Source organism: Musa acuminata, chromosome BXJ2-1 (assembly GCF_036884655.1).
Source record: "Musa acuminata AAA Group cultivar baxijiao chromosome BXJ2-1, Cavendish_Baxijiao_AAA, whole genome shotgun sequence".
Taxonomy (NCBI): Eukaryota; Viridiplantae; Streptophyta; class Magnoliopsida; order Zingiberales; family Musaceae; genus Musa; species Musa acuminata.
In genome coordinates, this window is record NC_088338.1 from 26,034,590 (window position 1) to 26,052,651 (window position 18,062).

Consider the following 18,062-nt stretch of genomic DNA (forward strand, 5'->3'; position numbering starts at 1 on the left):
CGCCGACCGCGACGTGCACATAGGCGAGGGACGAAGCACGCGAAATGGGTGCGATAATGCCAGCACTAAATCACCGGATCCCATCAAAACTCCGAAGTTAAGCGTGCTTGGGCCAGAGTAGTACTAGGATGGGTTACCCGCTGGGAAGTCCTCGTGTTGCACTCCTTTTTGCATCCCGGGATAAGAAACATCTCCAGTTGTGCTCTGAGACGATTGTTTTGGGGCTGGAAATTTGCTGTGACCGCTACGCAGTCAGTATCGAGGGGCTCGGAGAGAGCTTTCCGGATTTGGGACGCAATAGCGATTCCGAGATCGTTCTAGAAAGTGCCGATGGTTTCGGCACGCGCTTGCCGTGACCGATACGCAGTCGTCGGGCTAGGGCTCGGAGAGCACTTGCAATAGGGATTTCATGAACGTTCGAGAAAGCGCCGACGGTTTCGTGACGGGCAAGAGGCTCCGGACGTTGATGCGCCGACCGCGACGTGCACATAGGCGAGGGACGAAGCTCGCGAAACGGGTGCGATAATGGCAGCACTAAATCACCGGATCCCATCAAAACACCGAAGTTAAGCGTGCATGGGCCAGATTAGTACTATGATGGGTGACCCCTTGGGAAGTCCTCATGTTGCACTCCTTTTTGCATCCCGGGATACGAAACATCTCCCGTAGAGCTCCGAGACGATTGTTTTGGGGCTGGAAATTTGCTGTGACCGCTACGCAGTCAGTATCGAGGGGCTCGAAGAGAGCTTTCCGGATTGGGGTCGCAATAGCGTTTCCGAGATCGTTCTAGAAAGTGCCGATGGTTTCGGCACGCGCTTGCCGTGACCGATACGCAGTCGTCGGGCTAGGGCTCGGAGAGAGCTTGCAATAGGGATTTCGTGAACGTTCGAGAAAGCGCCGACGGTTTCGTGACGGGCAAGAGGCTCCGGACGTTGATACGCCGACCGCGACGTGCACATAGGCGAGGGACGAAGCACGCGAAATGGGTGCGATAATGCCAGCACTAAATCACCGGATCCCATCAAAACTCCGAAGTTAAGCGTGCTTGGGCCAGAGTAGTACTAGGATGGGTGAGCCCCTGGGAAGTCCTAGTGTTGCACTCCTTTTTGCATCCCGGGATACGAAACATCTCCCGTAGAGCTCCGAGACGATTGTTTTGGGGCTGGAAATTTGCTGTGACCGCTACGCAGTCAGTATCGAGGGGCTCCGAGAGAGCTTTCCGGATTGGGCTCGCAATAGCGATTCCGAGATCGTTCTAGAAAGTGCCGATGGGTTCGGCACGCGCTTGCCGTGACCGATACGCAATCGTCGGGCTAGGGCTCGGAGAGAGATTGCAATAGGGATTTCGTGAACGTTCGAGAAAGCGATGACGGTTTCGTGACGGGCAAGAGGCTCCGGACGTTGATGCGCCGACCGCGACGTGCACATAGGCGAGGGACGAAGCTCGCGAAACGGGTGCGATAATGCCAGCACTAAATCACCGGATCCCATCAAAACTCCGAAGTTAAGCGTGCTTGGGACAGAGTAGTACTAGGATGGGTGACCCCCTGGGAAGTCCTCGTGTTGCACTCCTTTTTGCATCCCGGGATACGAAACATCTCCCGTAGAGCTCCGAGACGATTGTTTTGGGGCTGGAAATTTGCTGTGACCGCTACGCAGTCAGTATCGAGGGGCTCGGAGAGAGCTTTCCGGATTGGGGTCGCAATAGCGTTTCCGAGATCGTTCTAGAAGGTGCCGATGGTTTCGGCACGCGCTTGCCGTGACCGATACGCAGTCGTCGGGCTAGGGCTCGGAGAGAGCTTGCAATAGGGATTTCGTGAACGTTCGAGAAAGCGCCGATGGTTTCGTAACGGGCAAGAGGCTCCGGACGTTGATACGCCGACCGCGATGTGCACATAGGCGAGGGACGAAGCACGCGAAATGGGTGCGATAATGCCAGCACTAAATCACCGGATCCCATCAAAACTCCGAAGTTAAGCGTGCTTGGGCCAGAGTAGTACTAGGATGGGTGACCCCCTGGGAAGTCCTAGTGTTGCACTCCTTTTTGCTTCCCGGGATACGAAACATCTCCCGTAGAGCTCCGAGACGATTGTTTTGGGGCAGGAAATTTGCTGTGACCACTACGCAGTCAGTATCGAGGGGCTCCGAGAGAGCTTTCCGGATTGGGCTCGCAATAGCGATTCCAAGATCGTTCTAGAAAGTGCCGATGGTTTCGGCACGCGCTTGCCGTGACCGATACGCAGTCGTCGGGCTAGGGCTCGGAGAGAGATTGCAATAGGGATTTCGTGAACGTTCGAGAAAGCGATGACGGTTTCGTGATGGGCAAGAGGCTCCGGACGTTGATGCGCCGACCGCGACGTGCACATAGGCGAGGGACGAAGCTCGCGAAACGGGTGCGATAATGGCAGCACTAAATCACCGGATCTCATCAAAACACCGAAGTTAAGCGTGCTTAGGCCAGAGTAGTACTATGATGGGTGACCCCCTGGGAATTCCTCGTGTTGCACTCCTTTTTGCATCCCGGGATACGAAACATCTCCCGTAGAGCTCCGAGACGATTGTTTTGGGGCTGGAAATTTACTGTGACCGCTACGCTGTCAGTATCGAGGGGCTCGGAGAGAGCTTTCCGGATTGGGGTCGCAATAGCGATTCCGAGATCGTTCTAGAAAGTGCCGATGGTTTCGGCACGCGCTTGCCGTGACCGATACGCAGTCGTCGGGCTAGGGCTCGGAGAGAGCTTGCAATAGGGATTTCGTGAACGTTCGAGAAAGCGCCGACGGTTTCGTGACGGGCAAGAGGCTTCGGATGTTGATACGCCGACCGCGACGTGCACATTGGCGAGGGACGAAGCACGCGAAATGGGTGCGATAATGCCAGCACTAAATCACCTGATCCCATCAAAACTCCGAAGTTAAGCGTGCTTGGGACAGAGTAGTACTAGGATGGGTGACCCCCTGGGAAGTCCTCGTGTTGCACTCCTTTTTGCATCCCGGGATACGAAACATCTCCCGTAGAGCTCCGAGACGATTGTTTTGGGGCTGGAAATTTGCTGTGACTGCTACGCAGTCAGTATCGAGGGGCTCGGAGAGAGCTTTCCAGATTGGGGACGCAATAGCGATTCTGAGATCGTTTTAGAAAGTGCTTGCAATAGGGATTTCGTGAACGTTCGAGAAAGCGCCGACGGTTTCGTGACGGGCAAGAGGCTTCGGATGTTGATACGCCGACCGCGACGTGCACATTGGCGAGGGACGAAGCACGCGAAATGGGTGCGATAATGCCAGCACTAAATCACCGGATCCCATCAAAACTCCGAAGTTAAGCGTGCTTGGGACAGAGTAGTACTAGGATGGGTGACCCCCTGGGAAGTCCTCGTGTTGCACTCCTTTTTGCATCCCGGGATACGAAACATCTCCCGTAGAGCTCCGAGACGATTGTTTTGGGGCTGGAAATTTGCTGTGACCGCTACGCAGTCAGTATCGAGGGGCTCGGAGAGAGCTTTCCGGATTGGGGACGCAATAGCGATTCTGAAATCATTTTAGAAAGTGCCGATGGTTTCTGCACGCGCTTGCTGTGACCGATACGCAGTCGTCGGGCTAGGGCTCGGAGAGTGCTTGCAATAGGGATTTCATGAACGTTCGAGAAAGCGCCGACGGTTTCGTGACGGGCAAGAGGCTCCGGACGTTGATACGCCGACCGCGACGTGCACATAGGCGAGGGACGAAGCACGCGAAACGGGTGCGATAATGCCAGCACTAAATCACCGGATCCCATCAAAACTCCGAAGTTAAGCGTTCTTGGGCCAGAGTAGTACTAGGAAGGGTGACCCCCTGGGAAGTCCTAGTGTTGCACTCCTTTTTGCATCCCGGGATACGAAACATCTCCCGTAGAGCTCCGAGACGATTGTTTTGGGGCTGGAAATTTGCTGTGACCGCAACGCACTCAGTATCGAGGGGCTCCGAGAGAGCTTTCCGGATTGGGCTCGCAATAGCGATTCCGAGATCGTTCTAGAAAGTGCCGATGGTTTCGGCACGCGCTTGCCGTGACCGATACGCAGTCGTCGGGCTAGGGCTCGGAGAGAGATTGCAATAGGGATTTCGTGAACGTTCGAGAAAGCGATGACGGTTTCATGACGGGCAAGAGGCTCCGGACGTTGATGCGCCGACCGCGACGTGCACATAGGCGAGGGACGAAGCTCGCGAAACGGGTGCGATAATGGCAGCACTAAATCACCGGATCTCATCAAAACACCGAAGTTAAGCATGCTTGGGCCAGAGTAGTACTATGATGGGTGACCCCCTGGGAATTCCTCGTGTTGCACTCCTTTTTGCTTCCCGGGATACGAAACATCTCCCGTAGAGCTCCGAGACGATTGTTTTGGGGCTGGAAATTTGCTGTGACCGCTACGCACTCAGTATCGAGGGGCTCGGAGAGAGCTTTCCGGATTGGGCTCGCAATAGCGATTCCGAGATCGTTCTAGAAAGTGCCGATGGTTTCGGCACGCGCTTGCCGTGACCGATACGCAGTCGTCGGGCTAGGGCTCGGAGAGAGCTTGCAATAGGGATTTCGTGAACGTTCGAGAAAGCGCCGACGGTTTCGTGACGGGCAAGAGGCTTCGGATGTTGATACGCCGACCGCGACGTGCACATAGGCGAGGGACGAAGCACGCGAAATGGGTGCGATAATGCCAGCACTAAATCACCGGATCCCATCAAAACTCCGAAGTTAAGCGTGCTTGGGACAGAGTAGTACTAGGATGGGTGACCCCCTGGGAAGTCCTCGTGTTGCACTCCTTTTTGCATCCCGGGATACGAAACATCTCCCGTAGAGCTCCGAGACGATTGTTTTGGGGCTGGAAATTTGCTGTGACCGCTACGCAGTCAGTATCGAGGGGCTCGGAGAGAGCTTTCCGGATTGGGGACGCAATAGCGATTCTGAGATCGTTTTAGAAAGTGCCGATGGTTTCGGCACGCGCTTGCCGTGACCGATACGCAGTCGTCGGGCTAGGGCTCGGAGAGTGCTTGCAATAGGGATTTCATGAACGTTCGAGAAAGCGCCGACGGTTTCGTGACGGGCAAGAGGCTCCGGACGTTGATACGCCGACCGCGACGTGCACATTGATCTCTTTAGGGGATCGGCCTCCTTGGAACTCTATAGGGGTTCCTCCCTCCAAGTTGCTGCTCAAAGGCTGCAGAAAAGATTCATCTATTGCTTGAGAAAAGAGGAGGAATACATGGCTATTTATAGGGCTTCTAAACCCTAACTCCTAATAGGACTCCTACTTAAGACTCTTACTTCTAACCAACTCCTAATAGGACTCCTACTCAAGACTCCTATTCCCTTACAACTCCTAATTCTTCTCTAAGAAAAAGCCTCCTACATGAATGTCCCTCTCAATTAGGACTCTCCTAACTAGAGTCCTAACAGAATGTCCCTCTCAATTAGGACTCTCCTAGCTAGAGTCCTAACATTTTTACATGAATGTCCCTCTCAATTAGGACTCTCCAAGCTAGAGTCCTAACAGACCCGCCCTCTTCAAATCAGCCTTGTCCTCGAGGCTGATGATTCATGAATTCTGGGAATTTGATCTTCAAGTCGTCATAGTTCTCCCAAGTGGCATCTTCTTTTGGTAGGTTCGCCCACTGTATTAGCACTTCATTAGTGGGTCGTCGTCGTCGAGTCACGATCCGTCGATTAATAATGGCACTTGGCTGGGTCTGGAGTTCTCTTTGGGTAGTCATATTTGGTGGGTGGCTTTGGGCTGTCTCCAAGCACCTGTTTAAAACTTCCGGTTGGCTGTTGGTTTGTGGGTGATATGTCGTACTCCTTTTCAATTTAGTACCCTGCATATAGAATAACTTTGTCCAAAATCTGCTATTGAAGATGTAAGTAGAATTTGTCACAAGCACAATGCGTCCCTTATAGTGTAATTCTTTTGAGTCCCAATTGTAATGAGCCATGGGGCTTGGTGCTTCCTCCAATTTTTTTATAATCTTACTAGTATCTGAATCTTCTTGCCATTCCATCTTAATATCCTCAAGGAAGTCGCTGGTCGAAAGTGAAACGGTCGAAACTTCAACTTGCTCGGGTAGCTGCGAAAGCGCATCTGCAAGAACATTCTCTTTCCCCTTTTTGTAAGTTATTTCAAAATCAAATCCAAGAAGTTTTGTTACCCATTTTTGCTGCTTGGGGGAAGATATCTTCTGCTCCAAGAGATATTTTAGGCTTTTATGGTCGGTCTTGATTTGAAAGTATCGCCTGATCAAGTACAATCTCCACCTCGTTGCTGCGCGCACAATGGCGAGCATCTCCTTATCATATGTTGACTTATTTTGATAGGAGGGAGATAATGCCTTGCTAGTGTATGCGAGTGGTCGACCATCTTGCATGAGAATGACTCCAATTCTGACTCCAGATGTGTCGGCCTTAATAATGAAGGGTCGGTTGAAATATGGTAGTGTTAGCACCGGCGTCGTCGTCATGGCTGCCTTAAGTTTGTCGAAGGCAGCGGAGGCTCTGTCCAACCATTGGAAGACATTTTTTTCTAGTAAGGAAGTAAGTGGTGCACTGATCTTTCCATAGTTTTTCACGAACTTGCGGTAGTAGCCTGTTAAACCCAGAAAGCCATGTAGCAATTTTATGTTTCTCGAGGTCGGCCAGTTTTGCATTGCTCTAATTTTGAAGGGGTCCACTGCCACACCTTCCTCTGATATGATATGCCCAAGATATTCCACCTTTTGTTGAAGAAAGCAAAAAATTGTGGTTGTTGTGTGTTCAAAAGGTGGTTTTCCGTATGTCTTCTTTGCATGCTCGTATTTGATGATACCCGGATCAAAGGTCCAGCTTTGTAAAGATTTGTGCTCCCTTTCATCTAGCAATTCATCTACTATTGGAATAAAGTATTTATCCTTGATGATTATGCCATTGAGAGCTCGGTAATCAACACATATTCGCCTTGTTCCGTCCTTCTTGCATACAAGTAGCACCGGCAAAGAGTAGAGGTTGGAACTTGGCCAAATAACTCCTGTTTCGAGCATCTCTTTTATAATCCTTTCTATTTCATCCTTCTGGAGATGTGGATACTGATATGGCTGAGCATTTGCTGAAAATTTGCCTGGAAGAATCATTATACAATGATCATGCCGACAGGTAAGAGGTAGGTTGCGCGGTTCGTCAAATATATTTGAAAATTCAGCAAGCAAAGGAAGTAGATTTGGATCTTCAAATTCTGTTAGCTCTCCCTTAGTTTGCTGCTCAAGTTGTACCAAAAAGCCGCTGCATGTTTTATGCAAAACATTCTCCATTTGTTGTGTGCAAATCGTTGTTATGTCGCCCCCACGTTTCCCGTGCAATGTCACCTGTTTCTCCTTACTGTAAAATTTCATAATTAGTTTCATAAAATTCCAGGAAATATCACCTAATGTCGTCAACCATTTAATTCTGAGCATGGCCTCATGATTGTTAAGAGGGAGAGGGAAGAAATCTGTAATTATCTCTTGGTCCTGCAGCAATAGTTTCTCCTGTAAGCGCCTATGATCACAATTCAAAATCCGTCCGTCGGTGACCTTAACATCAAACCTGCAGCGATTCTCAATAGGTAATGATATCCGAACAGCAAGCTTACTATTTAGGAAGTTAGTAGTACTGCCCGTGTCGATGAGAACAGTGATTGGTTGTTGTTTGAGAAGGCCTCCAATTTTCATCGTTTGCGGGTTTGAGTAGCTAGCTAGTGTATGTACCGTAACTTCGGTCGGTTGTGGCTCTTCTTCTGCATCTTCTTCTTCATATTCAAAGCTCTCTTTTGGATGTTCAATGACCTCTTCTTCTATCGGTTCAATCATAAGAAGTCCTCCTTTACTGCAGCGATGCTCACGGCTCCACGGCTCGTCACAATGCCAACATAACCCCTTCGCATATCGCTCCCGAAGCTCTTCTCCTGTTAACCTCTTTGGTGCAGGGACTTGGTCGACAGTAGGGGGGGCTGAGGGCTTCAATATTACTGGTTGAGGAGTGACCCTAGTCCTCCGAGCTTCATGGTTCAATTGCTCCTCTTGATGTCGTGCGAAAGAGATGGCTGCCATAAGCGTGTACGGTTGTCGCGCTTTAACTTCTCCTCGGATCTCCGGCTTCAAGCCCTCAATGAAGGTCCTCAATAGCTGTTTTTGAGACCAATCATGATTTTGATTAGATAACCTTTCAAACCTGGTTTGGTACTCCTGAATGGTGGAGGTTTGTCGGATCTTTGCTAGTTGTTCGTCAATATTCTCGTAATCGGTTGGTCTGAAGCGAATCAGCAGTTCTTCTTTGAATTGTCGCCATGAAAAGACTCCATAAGTATGTTCAAACCAGTCAAACCACTGAATAGCATCCCCTTCAAGATGTATAGCTGCAATTTTCACCATAGATACATCCGCGGTTTTGTGGTACCGAAAATATCGCTCCGCGTGCGAAATCCAACCAATCGGGTCTCCTTCTTCCCATATAGGGAAGTCCACTCTCATGCATGGATAGTTGGGGTTGGTCATAGAGCTTCCCCTCTCTTGGAAGTCATCTCTTCGGGCTTGGTGTGATTGGGCAAAGCTCTCTCCTTGATATGATTTCTTCGGGCTTAGTGGTCGGCCCAATCTGAGTTCGGTAAAGAGCGTCCGAATCTTATCCTCCATTCGCGCCTCCAAGGCTTCGAATTTAGCATTGATTGCCTCCTTAGATGCCATAGTATATGGTCCCAAATCAATGATGTTAAGATCTCTCTTTTGCTGTTGGGTTAAAGGCATGTATAGGTTGAGAGAAGTGATGGTCGAAAGTGTTGGTGGATTGGTGGATGTAGGCTACAGTTTAGGCTTGTTTTGTGGCTGTTTTGGGTGCAGTTTGAGGGTGTGGTTTGGTAGAGTTTTAGGGCTCTGGATGAAAGTTTTGGATCTGTGGTAGATGGTAGCAAAGGTTTGACAGAAATCCGTGGAAGTTGCAGCAAGTATGTGCTGTCTTGTAAGAGTAGAATTGTCGTCGAAGAAACAACGGTTTCTCGACGTAATTTCCACCAAAAACTTAAGAGAATTGAGGAGGGAATTGATAGCAAAATCACAGTTTATATGACAGCAAGGATATATAATTTAATCAAGAAAATTTCGGCAGTATAACAGCAAAGAAATTGGTGCAAGTTGCAATTGCAGAATTATCGTCGAAAAATTTCAGCGGGTTACGATGAAAATTTGCAGCAACATAAAATTGTTTTTAGAGATGAATTTCTTAATAGATCAATCTTAGATGGAAGCCAAGATGATATATGAAGTCTATAAGAAATTTCATTCAAAAAAGATTGCAAATAGATGGGTTAAGGCAACGATATGCAGCTGAAATTTTCTGCAGCATAGATTTTCAAGTGCAGCAGATTGGACATAAAAGATCAGTAGTTTATATTGAGAATTTTTCGATGAAACCAAAGGGAAATCTACTGTTAGGAAGTGTCAAAGATGTCATAAAAATTTCGTAGAAATTTGGATAGAAAAAGCACAGTAGAAAGATCAAACAGATGGTGCTATGCGGCTTGAATTCTGCAATTCAAGTGCAGCAGATTGGACATAAAAGATCAGTAGTTTATATTGAGAATTTTTTGATGAAACCAAAGGGAAATCCACTGTTAAGAAGTGTCAAAGATGTCATAAAAATTTTGTAGAAATTTGGATAGAAAAAGCACAGCAGCAAGATCAAACAGATGGTGCTATGCGGCTGGAATTCTGCAATGTATCTTTCGTCGTAGAGATGAAAACTTTGTGACGAAAAGTTTATGCAGCAATATAGGAACGATTTTTTTTTTTTTTTTTGGATTTTCGAATAAGGATAACTAAATTGCAGCAGCAGTAAGGTAGGAAACCAGAACCTGTTGCAATTCACGGGGAGATCAAAGGATGATCCGTGGTGGTGGAGATGATGGCGGAATTCGGTGACGATCTTTTAAGCAATTGTGGGAATTGCTTTGGATGGTTGTGGAGGGTTGATGGATGGCTGTGAAAGGGCAGCGAGACGCCAAGAACGCTGCTCTGATACCAGGTGTTAGAACCCTTGCAGATTCTAAACTTGGGGTTGATCTCTTTAGGGGATCGGCCTCCTTGGAACTCTATAGGGGTTCCTCCCTCCAAGTTGCTGCTCAAAGGCTGCAGAAAAGATTCATCTATTGCTTGAGAAAAGAGGAGGAATACATGGCTATTTATAGGGCTTCTAAACCCTAACTCCTAATAGGACTCCTACTTAAGACTCTTACTTCTAACCAACTCCTAATAGGACTCCTACTCAAGACTCCTATTCCCTTACAACTCCTAATTCTTCTCTAAGAAAAAGCCTCCTACATGAATGTCCCTCTCAATTAGGACTCTCCTAACTAGAGTCCTAACAGAATGTCCCTCTCAATTAGGACTCTCCTAGCTAGAGTCCTAACATTTTTACATGAATGTCCCTCTCAATTAGGACTCTCCAAGCTAGAGTCCTAACAGAATCTCAGATTTTGATAATGAAGTCGATTGTCATTTGTTGTCTAATCTATTTGTTGAGATAAGTGTGCAGGATTAACTACGATGAAAGTTAGACAAGCAGCAGGAGTTGTGCCGGAGTCAAGTTCATGATCACGTTGGAAGTTCGAGAGTTCGACGGAAGTTCGGACGGTTGTCGGAGGTTCTGCGAGAACAGATCCGAGAAGTCCAGAAGCTTGCCAAGCGAAGCTCGTCGCAACTTGCCAAGTGGATCGTCGCAAAGTCCAGGAGTTTGCCGGAAGTCCGTAGGAGCATCACCGAGGGTTCATCGGATGATCGACGGAAGTTCGCCGGAAACTCGCCGGAAGGAGCGATTGACGCACCGAAGCAAAGCTGCAGAAATTGTCTTAGATCTAATCGTAGTTATCACGTTGATTAAGTTAGAAAATGGGAGGTGATCCCATTAGCTTAATCTTGGGGCAATTGGGCCCCTGAAAGACTGAAATTGGGCCGAATGGAGCTAACCATTCGGACCCTGATTGCACCAGGAGGTGCAACCGCCTAGGCCAGGAGGTGGCACCGCCTAGGCTAAGCCTCCCAGCAAGACTGAGCGGTGCAACCTCCCTGACAGAGAGGTGGCACCGCCTGAGCTCAGTCTTCGAGCAAGACTGAGCGGTGCAACCTCCCTGACAGAGAGGTGGCACCGCCTGAGCTCAGTCTTCGAGCAAGACTGGGCGGTGCAACCTCCCTGACAGAGAGGTGGCACCGCCTGAGCTCAGTCTTCGAGCTCTGCCAGGCGGTGCAACCTCTCCAGTCAAGAGGTGCAACCGCCTGATCCCGAAATTCCGGGATTTGATCGTTTTGAGCTCCAAATTTGAATTGGGTTGGGGCCTATAAATACCCCACCCATTCAGCACTGAAAAGATACAGACCTACACCGAAATCTTGATCTTTTCTGTGATTCTAAGAGCTCAAAAGTGTTGTAAAGCCTTTAAGTCTCCTCCTTCTGTTCTTCAAGTTTTTGAGTTGTAAAGTGAGGAGAGAAAGGTCTGTAAAGGTTGTCTCCTGAGCCTGTCAAAAGGAGAGAAACTGTAAAAGGGCAGTTGGCCTTCGCCTATTGAAGGAAGGCCTCTAGTTGACGTCGGTGACCTCGTCGGTGGAGGAAGCCAAAAGTGGAGTAGGTCAAGACTGACAGAACCACTCTAAATCTCTGGTTTGCGTTTATTTTGAGCACTTTATCATTACTGCAAATCTCCTTCATAACTACTGCTCTCTACGCTTTTACGAACAAGTTCTAAGTGCTGTTCTTTCCGAATCTGCATTCAGACGCAAATCGGTGTTTTCGTACATTACAGTTTACGTTTACGTTTTAATTCTGCAAAACTGTCTTCTACGCCTTCACGAACAAGTTTTTAAGTGCTGATCTGTCCAAATCTGCTTTCAGACGTAAACCAGCGTTTTCATACGATATTTACATCGCAGTTTATGTTTACGCCTTGATTCTGCAAAACTGTCTTCTGCGCTTTTATGAGTTTCTAAAGTTCAGATCCCTTTGAAACTGCGTCTAGACGTAAAATTACGTTTAGACGTAAAACTGCTCAAACTGTGTAAAGACGTTTTAGACATAAACTGAGTTTAGACGTAAATCTGCGTTTAGACGTAAAACTGCGTTTAGACGTAAATCTGCGTTTAGACGTAAAACTACGTTTAGACGTAAATCTGAGTTTAGACGTAAATCTGCGTTTAGACGTAAAACTGCGTTTAGACGTAAATCTGCATTTAGACGTAAAACTGCGTTTAGACGTAAATCTGCGTTTAGACGTAAACTGCGCTTAGACGCAATCTGCGCTTAGACGCAAACTGTGTTTAGACACAAACTGCGCTTAGACGCAATCTGCGCTTAGACACAAACTGCACTTAGATACAAACTGAGAATTAGCTTTTGCATCATAATAGTTTTTATTGAACGAACGCAGCTTTTGGTTTTAATCGCTGTAAGATTTCCGCTGCACTAATTCACCCCCCCCCCCTCTTAGTGCTCTCGATCCTAACAATTGGTTTCAGAGCAAGGTTAACTCTCTAACGGATTAAAACCCAAAGAGAAATGGCATACGCCGGAAACCAAGAGGGGCATTCTATTACGCGTCCACCCATGTTCAGTGGGACGGACTACACCTATTGGAAGACCCGAATGAGGATCTTTCTTATTTCTATGGATTTTGAACTGTGGAATCTTGTCGAAAACTGATTTTCGAAGTCTTCTCTTCCAATGATCGATTGGAATGATTTGGAGAAGAAGGCTTTCGCTCTTAATGCAAAGGCTATGAATGCCTTATTTTGTGCACTTGATAAAAACGAGTTTAACCGTGTTTCAACTTGTGAAACTGCATTTGATATTTGGCACACACTCGAAGTGACCCATGAGGGCACAAGTAGAGTAAAAGAGTCAAAAATCAATTTGTTGTTACATTCTTTTGAACTTTTCCACATGAAACCGAGTGAAACCATTGGCGACATGTTTACCCGTTTCACGGATGTCGTCAACGGTCTAAACGGACTCGGAAAGAGCTTTTCTGGATCCTAAAGTCACTACTATTCAAGAGGCAAAAGATCTGCGAAATTTCCCTCTTGAAAACTAATCGGGTCATTAATGACCTACGAAATGACTTGGAAAGCTCATGAAGAGCAAGAAGACATCCTTCCAAAGAACAGGAAGGATATGACACTCAAAACTTCTGAATGCCACTTGAGAGAAAACTCAAGTGATGAGGACTGTGATGATGACTTGGCACTTCTAACAAGAAAGTTTAAAAAGTTCTTTAAAAGAAACAAGTTTAAAAATGATGCAAAAAATAAACTTGAACCCAAGAAGGACCAAGTAATCTACTATGAATGCAAAAAGCCGGGACACTACAAGAGTGATTGTCCCCAAGTCAAGAAGAGAACATCAAAGAAAAAAGCGCTTCAAGCAACATGCGATGACTCAAGCGCATCCGAAGAAGAGGAGTCCAACACCGAGCAAGTTGCTCATTACGCCTTAATGGCCATCGAAGATGAGGTAACAAATTCAATAGATGCAGATTTATCTTTCGATGAATTATTAAATGCTTTCCATGAATTGTTTGATGAATGCAAAAATATCAGTAGAAAATATAAATTGCTGAAAAAGGTGCATGATAGTCTTACTTGTGAGTTTGACAAGTTAAAAGTTGAACATCATGATAGTTTACATTCATGTATCAAATGTCATGATTTAGAAACTTTCCAAAAAGAAAACCTGCTACTCAAGGACACCTTGAAGAAATTCGAGGTTGGTAGCAAGTCATTGAACATGATCCTTACAAACAAAGGTCACGTTCCAAAAAGAAGTGGAATTGGATTTGTGAGAAGTCCTCACCTAAATCCAACCACTTTTATAAAAGGCTCTGTTAGAACCCTTGCAGATTCTAAACTTGGGGTTGATCTCTTTAGGGGATCGGCCTCCTTGGAACTCTATAGGGGTTCCTCCCTCCAAGTTGCTGCTCAAAGGCTGCAGAAAAGATTCATCTATTGCTTGAGAAAAGAGGAGGAATACATGGCTATTTATAGGGCTTCTAAACCCTAACTCCTAATAGGACTCCTACTTAAGACTCTTACTTCTAACCAACTCCTAATAGGACTCCTACTCAAGACTCCTATTCCCTTACAACTCCTAATTCTTCTATAAGAAAAAACCTCCTACATGAATGCCCCTCTCAATTAGGACTCTCCTAGCTAGAGTCCTAACAGAATGTCCCTCTCAATTAGGACTCTCCTAGCTAGAGTCCTAACAGTTTTACATGAATGTCCCTCTCAATTAGGACTCTCCAAGCTAGAGTCCTAACAGACCCGCCCTCTTCAAATCAGCCTTGTCCTCGAGGCTGATGATTCGTGAATTCTGGGAATTTGATCTTCAAGTCATCATAGTTCTCCCAAGTGGCATCTTCTATTGGTAGGTTCGCCCACTGTATTAGCACTTCATTAGTGGGTCGTCGTCGTCGAGTCATGATCCGTCGATCAACAATGGCACTTGGCAGGGTCTGGAGTTCTCTTTGGGTAGTCATATTTGGTGGGTAGCTTTGGGCTGTCTTCAAGCACTTATTTAAAACTTCCGTCTGGCCATCGGTTTTTGGGTGATATGCCATACTCCTTTTCAATTTAGTACCCTGCATATGGAATAACTTTGTCCAAAATCTGCTCGTGAAGATGCAAGTAGAATTTATCGTAAGCACAATACGTCCCTTATAGTGTAATTCTTTTGAGTCCCAATTGTAATGAGCCATAGGGCTTGGTGCTTCCTCCAATTTTTTTATAATTTTACTAGTCTCTGAATCTTCCTGCCATTCCATCTTAATATCCTTAAGAAAGTCGCTGGTTGGAAGTAAAACGATCGAAAATTCAGCTTGCTCAGGTAGTTGCGAAAGCGCATCTGCAACAACATTCTCTTTCCACATTTTGTAAGTTATTTCATAATCAAATCCAAGAAGTTTTGTTACCCATTTTTGCTGCTTGGGGGAAGATATCTTCTGCTCCAAGAGATATTTTAGGCTTTTATGGTCGGTCTTGATTTGAAAGTATCGCCTGATCAAGTACAATCTCCACCTCGTTGCTGCGCGCACAATGGCGAGCATCTCCTTATCATATGTTGACTTATTTTGATAGGAGGGAGATAATGCCTTGCTAGTGTATGCGAGTGGTCGACCATCTTGCATGAGAATGACTCCAATTCTGACTCCAGATGTGTCGGCCTCAATAATGAAGAGTCGGTTGAAATCTGGTAGTGTTAGCACCGGCGTCGTCGTCATGGCTGCCTTAAGTTTGTCAAAGGCAGCGGAGGCTCTGTCCAACCATTGGAAGACATCTTTTTCTAGTAAGGAAGTAAGTGGTGTACTGATCTTTCCATAGTTTTTCACGAACTTGCGGTAGTAGCCTATTAAACCCAGAAAGCCATGTAGCAATTTTATGTTTCTCGAGGTCGGCCAGTTTTGCATTGCTCCAATTTTGAAGGGGTCCACTGCCACACCTTCCTCTGATATGATATGCCCAAGATATTCCACCTTTTGTTGCAGAAAGAAAAAATTCGTGGTTGTTGTGTGTTCAAAAGGTGGTTTTTCGTATGTCTTCTTCGCATGCTTGTATTTGATGATACCCGGATCAAAGGTCCAGCTTTGTAAAGATTTGTGCTCCCTTTCATCTAGCAATTCATCTACTATTGGAATAAAGTATTTGTCCTTGATGATTATGCCATTGAGAGCTCGGTAATCAACACATATTCGCCTTGTTCCGTCCTTCTTGCGTACAAGTAGCACCGGCGAAGAGTAGAGGTTGCAACTTGGCCGAATAACTCCTGTTTCGAGCATCTCTTTTATAATCCTTTCTATTTCATCCTTCTGGAGATGTGGATACTGATATGGCTGAGCATTTGCTGAAGATTTGCCTGGAAGAATCATTATACAATGATCATGCCGACAGGTAAGAGGTAGGTTGCGCGGTTCGTCAAATATATTTGAAAATTCAGCAAGCAAAGGAAGTAGATTTGGATCTTCAAATTCTGTTGGCTCTCCCTTAGTTTGCTGCTCAAGTTGTACCAAAAAGCCGCTGCATGCTTTATGCAAAACATTCTCCATTTGTTGTGTGCAAATCGTTGTTTTGTCGCCCCCACGTTTCCCGTGCAATGTCACCTGTTTCTCCTTACTGTAAAATTTCATAATTAGTTTCATAAAATTCCAGGAAATATCACCTAATGTCGTCAACCATTTAATTCTGAGCATGGCCTCATGATTGTTAAGAGGGAGAAGGAAGAAATCTGCAATTATCTCTTGGTCCTGCAGCAATAGTTTCTCCTGCAAGCGCCTATGATCACAATTCAAAATCCGTCCGTCGGTGACCTTAACATCAAACCTGCAGCGATTCTCGATAGGTAATGATATCCGAACAGCAAGCTTACTATTTAGGAAGTTAGTAGTACTGCCCGTGTCGATGAGAACAGTGATTGGTTGTTGTTTGAGAAGGCCTCCAATTTTCATCGTTTGTGGGTTTGAGTAGCTAGCTAGTGTATGTACCGTAACTTCGGTCGGTTTTGGCTCTTCTTCTGAATCTTCTTCTTCATGTTCAAAGCTCTCTTTTGGATGTTCAATGACCTCTTCTTCTATCGGTTCAATCATAAGAAGTCCTCCTTTACTACAGCGATGCTCACGGCTCCACGGCTCATCACAATGCCAACATAACCCTTTCGCATATCGCTCCCGAAGCTCTTCTCCTGTTAACCTCTTTGGTGCAGGGACTTGGTCGACAGTAGGGGGGGCTGAGGGCTTCAATATTACTGGTTGAGGAGTGACCCTAGTCCTCCGAGCTTCATGGTTCAATTGCTCCTCTTGATGTCGTGCGAAAGAGATGGCTGCCATAAGCGTGTACGGTTGTCGCGCTTTAACTTCTCCTCGGATCTCCGGCTTCAAGCCCTCAATGAAGGTCCTCAATAGCTGTTTTTGAGACCAATCATGATTTTGATTAGATAACCTTTCAAACCTGGTTTGGTACTCCTGAATGGTGGAGGTTTGTCGGATCTTTGCTAGTTGTTCGTCAATATTCTCGTAATCGGTTGGTCTGAAGCGAATCAGCAGTTCTTCTTTGAATTGTCGCCATGAAAGGACTCCATAAGTATGTTCAAACCAGTCAAACCACTGAATAGCATCCCCTTCAAGATGTATAGCTGCAATTTTCACCATAGATACATCCGCGGTTTTGTGGTACCGAAAATATCGCTCCGCGTGCGAAATCCAACCAATCGGGTCTCCTTCTTCCCATCTAGGGAAGTCCACTCTCATGCATGGATAGTTGGGGTTGGTCATAGAGCTTCCCCTCTCTTGGAAGTCATCTCTTCGGGCTTGGTGTGATTGGGCAAAGCTCTCTCCTTGATATGATTTCTTCGGGCTTAGTGGTCGGCCCAATCTGAGTTCGGTAAAGAGCGTCCGAATCTTATCCTCCATTCGTGCCTCCAAGGCTTCGAATTTAGCATTGATTGTCTCCTTAGATGCCATAGTATATGGCCCCAAATCAATGATGTTAAGATCTCTCTTTTGCTGTTGGGTTAAAGGCATGTATAGGTTGAGAGAAGTGATGGTCGAAAGTGTTGGTGGATTGGTGGATGTAGGCTACAGTTTAGGCTTGTTTTGTGGCTGTTTTGGGTGCAGTTTGAGGGTGTGGTTTGGTAGAGTTTTAGGGCTCTGGATGAAAGTTTTGGATCTGTGGTAGATGGTAGCAAAGGTTTGACAGAAATCCGTGGAAGTTGCAGCAAGTATGTGCTGTCTTGTAAGAGTAGAATTGTCGTCGAAGAAACAACGGTTTCTCGACGTAATTTCTACCAAAAACTTAAGAGAATTGAGGAGGGAATTGATATCAAAATCACAGTTTATATGACAGCAAGGATATCTAATTTAATCAAGAAAATTTTGGCAGTATAACAGCAAAGAAATTGGTGCAAGTTGCAATTGCAGAATTATCGTCGAAAAATTTCAGCAGGTTACGATGAAAATTTGCAGCAACATAAAATCATTTTTAGAGATGAATTTCTTAATAGATTAATCT

General features: G+C 46.2%; 8 non-coding genes and 3 pseudogenes across 8 annotated transcripts; all 11 read left to right on the forward strand.

Moving 5' to 3' along the window:
• Nucleotides 1-46: 46 nt before the first annotated feature.
• LOC135599757 (5S ribosomal RNA) lies at nucleotides 47-165 on the forward strand. Its single transcript, XR_010482100.1, has one exon. It is a non-coding gene; the product is annotated as a 5S ribosomal RNA (ribosomal RNA).
• Nucleotides 166-515: 350 nt separating this feature from the next.
• On the forward strand, nucleotides 516-634 carry LOC135603572 (5S ribosomal RNA; annotated as a pseudogene).
• Nucleotides 635-984: 350 nt separating this feature from the next.
• LOC135599750 (5S ribosomal RNA) lies at nucleotides 985-1,103 on the forward strand. Its single transcript, XR_010482093.1, has one exon. It is a non-coding gene; the product is annotated as a 5S ribosomal RNA (ribosomal RNA).
• Nucleotides 1,104-1,453: 350 nt separating this feature from the next.
• On the forward strand, nucleotides 1,454-1,572 carry LOC135599943 (5S ribosomal RNA). The gene has a single exon (XR_010482280.1). It is a non-coding gene; the product is annotated as a 5S ribosomal RNA (ribosomal RNA).
• A 350-nt stretch (nucleotides 1,573-1,922) lies between these two features.
• On the forward strand, nucleotides 1,923-2,041 carry LOC135599771 (5S ribosomal RNA). The gene has a single exon (XR_010482114.1). It is a non-coding gene; the product is annotated as a 5S ribosomal RNA (ribosomal RNA).
• A 350-nt stretch (nucleotides 2,042-2,391) lies between these two features.
• On the forward strand, nucleotides 2,392-2,510 carry LOC135603158 (5S ribosomal RNA; annotated as a pseudogene).
• Nucleotides 2,511-2,860: 350 nt separating this feature from the next.
• LOC135601104 (5S ribosomal RNA) lies at nucleotides 2,861-2,979 on the forward strand. Its single transcript, XR_010483408.1, has one exon. It is a non-coding gene; the product is annotated as a 5S ribosomal RNA (ribosomal RNA).
• Nucleotides 2,980-3,264: 285 nt separating this feature from the next.
• On the forward strand, nucleotides 3,265-3,383 carry LOC135599944 (5S ribosomal RNA). The gene has a single exon (XR_010482281.1). It is a non-coding gene; the product is annotated as a 5S ribosomal RNA (ribosomal RNA).
• A 350-nt stretch (nucleotides 3,384-3,733) lies between these two features.
• On the forward strand, nucleotides 3,734-3,852 carry LOC135599996 (5S ribosomal RNA). Its single transcript, XR_010482332.1, has one exon. It is a non-coding gene; the product is annotated as a 5S ribosomal RNA (ribosomal RNA).
• Nucleotides 3,853-4,202: 350 nt separating this feature from the next.
• LOC135602985 (5S ribosomal RNA) lies at nucleotides 4,203-4,321 on the forward strand (annotated as a pseudogene).
• Nucleotides 4,322-4,671: 350 nt separating this feature from the next.
• Nucleotides 4,672-4,790, forward strand: LOC135599945 (5S ribosomal RNA). The gene has a single exon (XR_010482282.1). It is a non-coding gene; the product is annotated as a 5S ribosomal RNA (ribosomal RNA).
• Nucleotides 4,791-18,062: the final 13,272 nt, after the last annotated feature.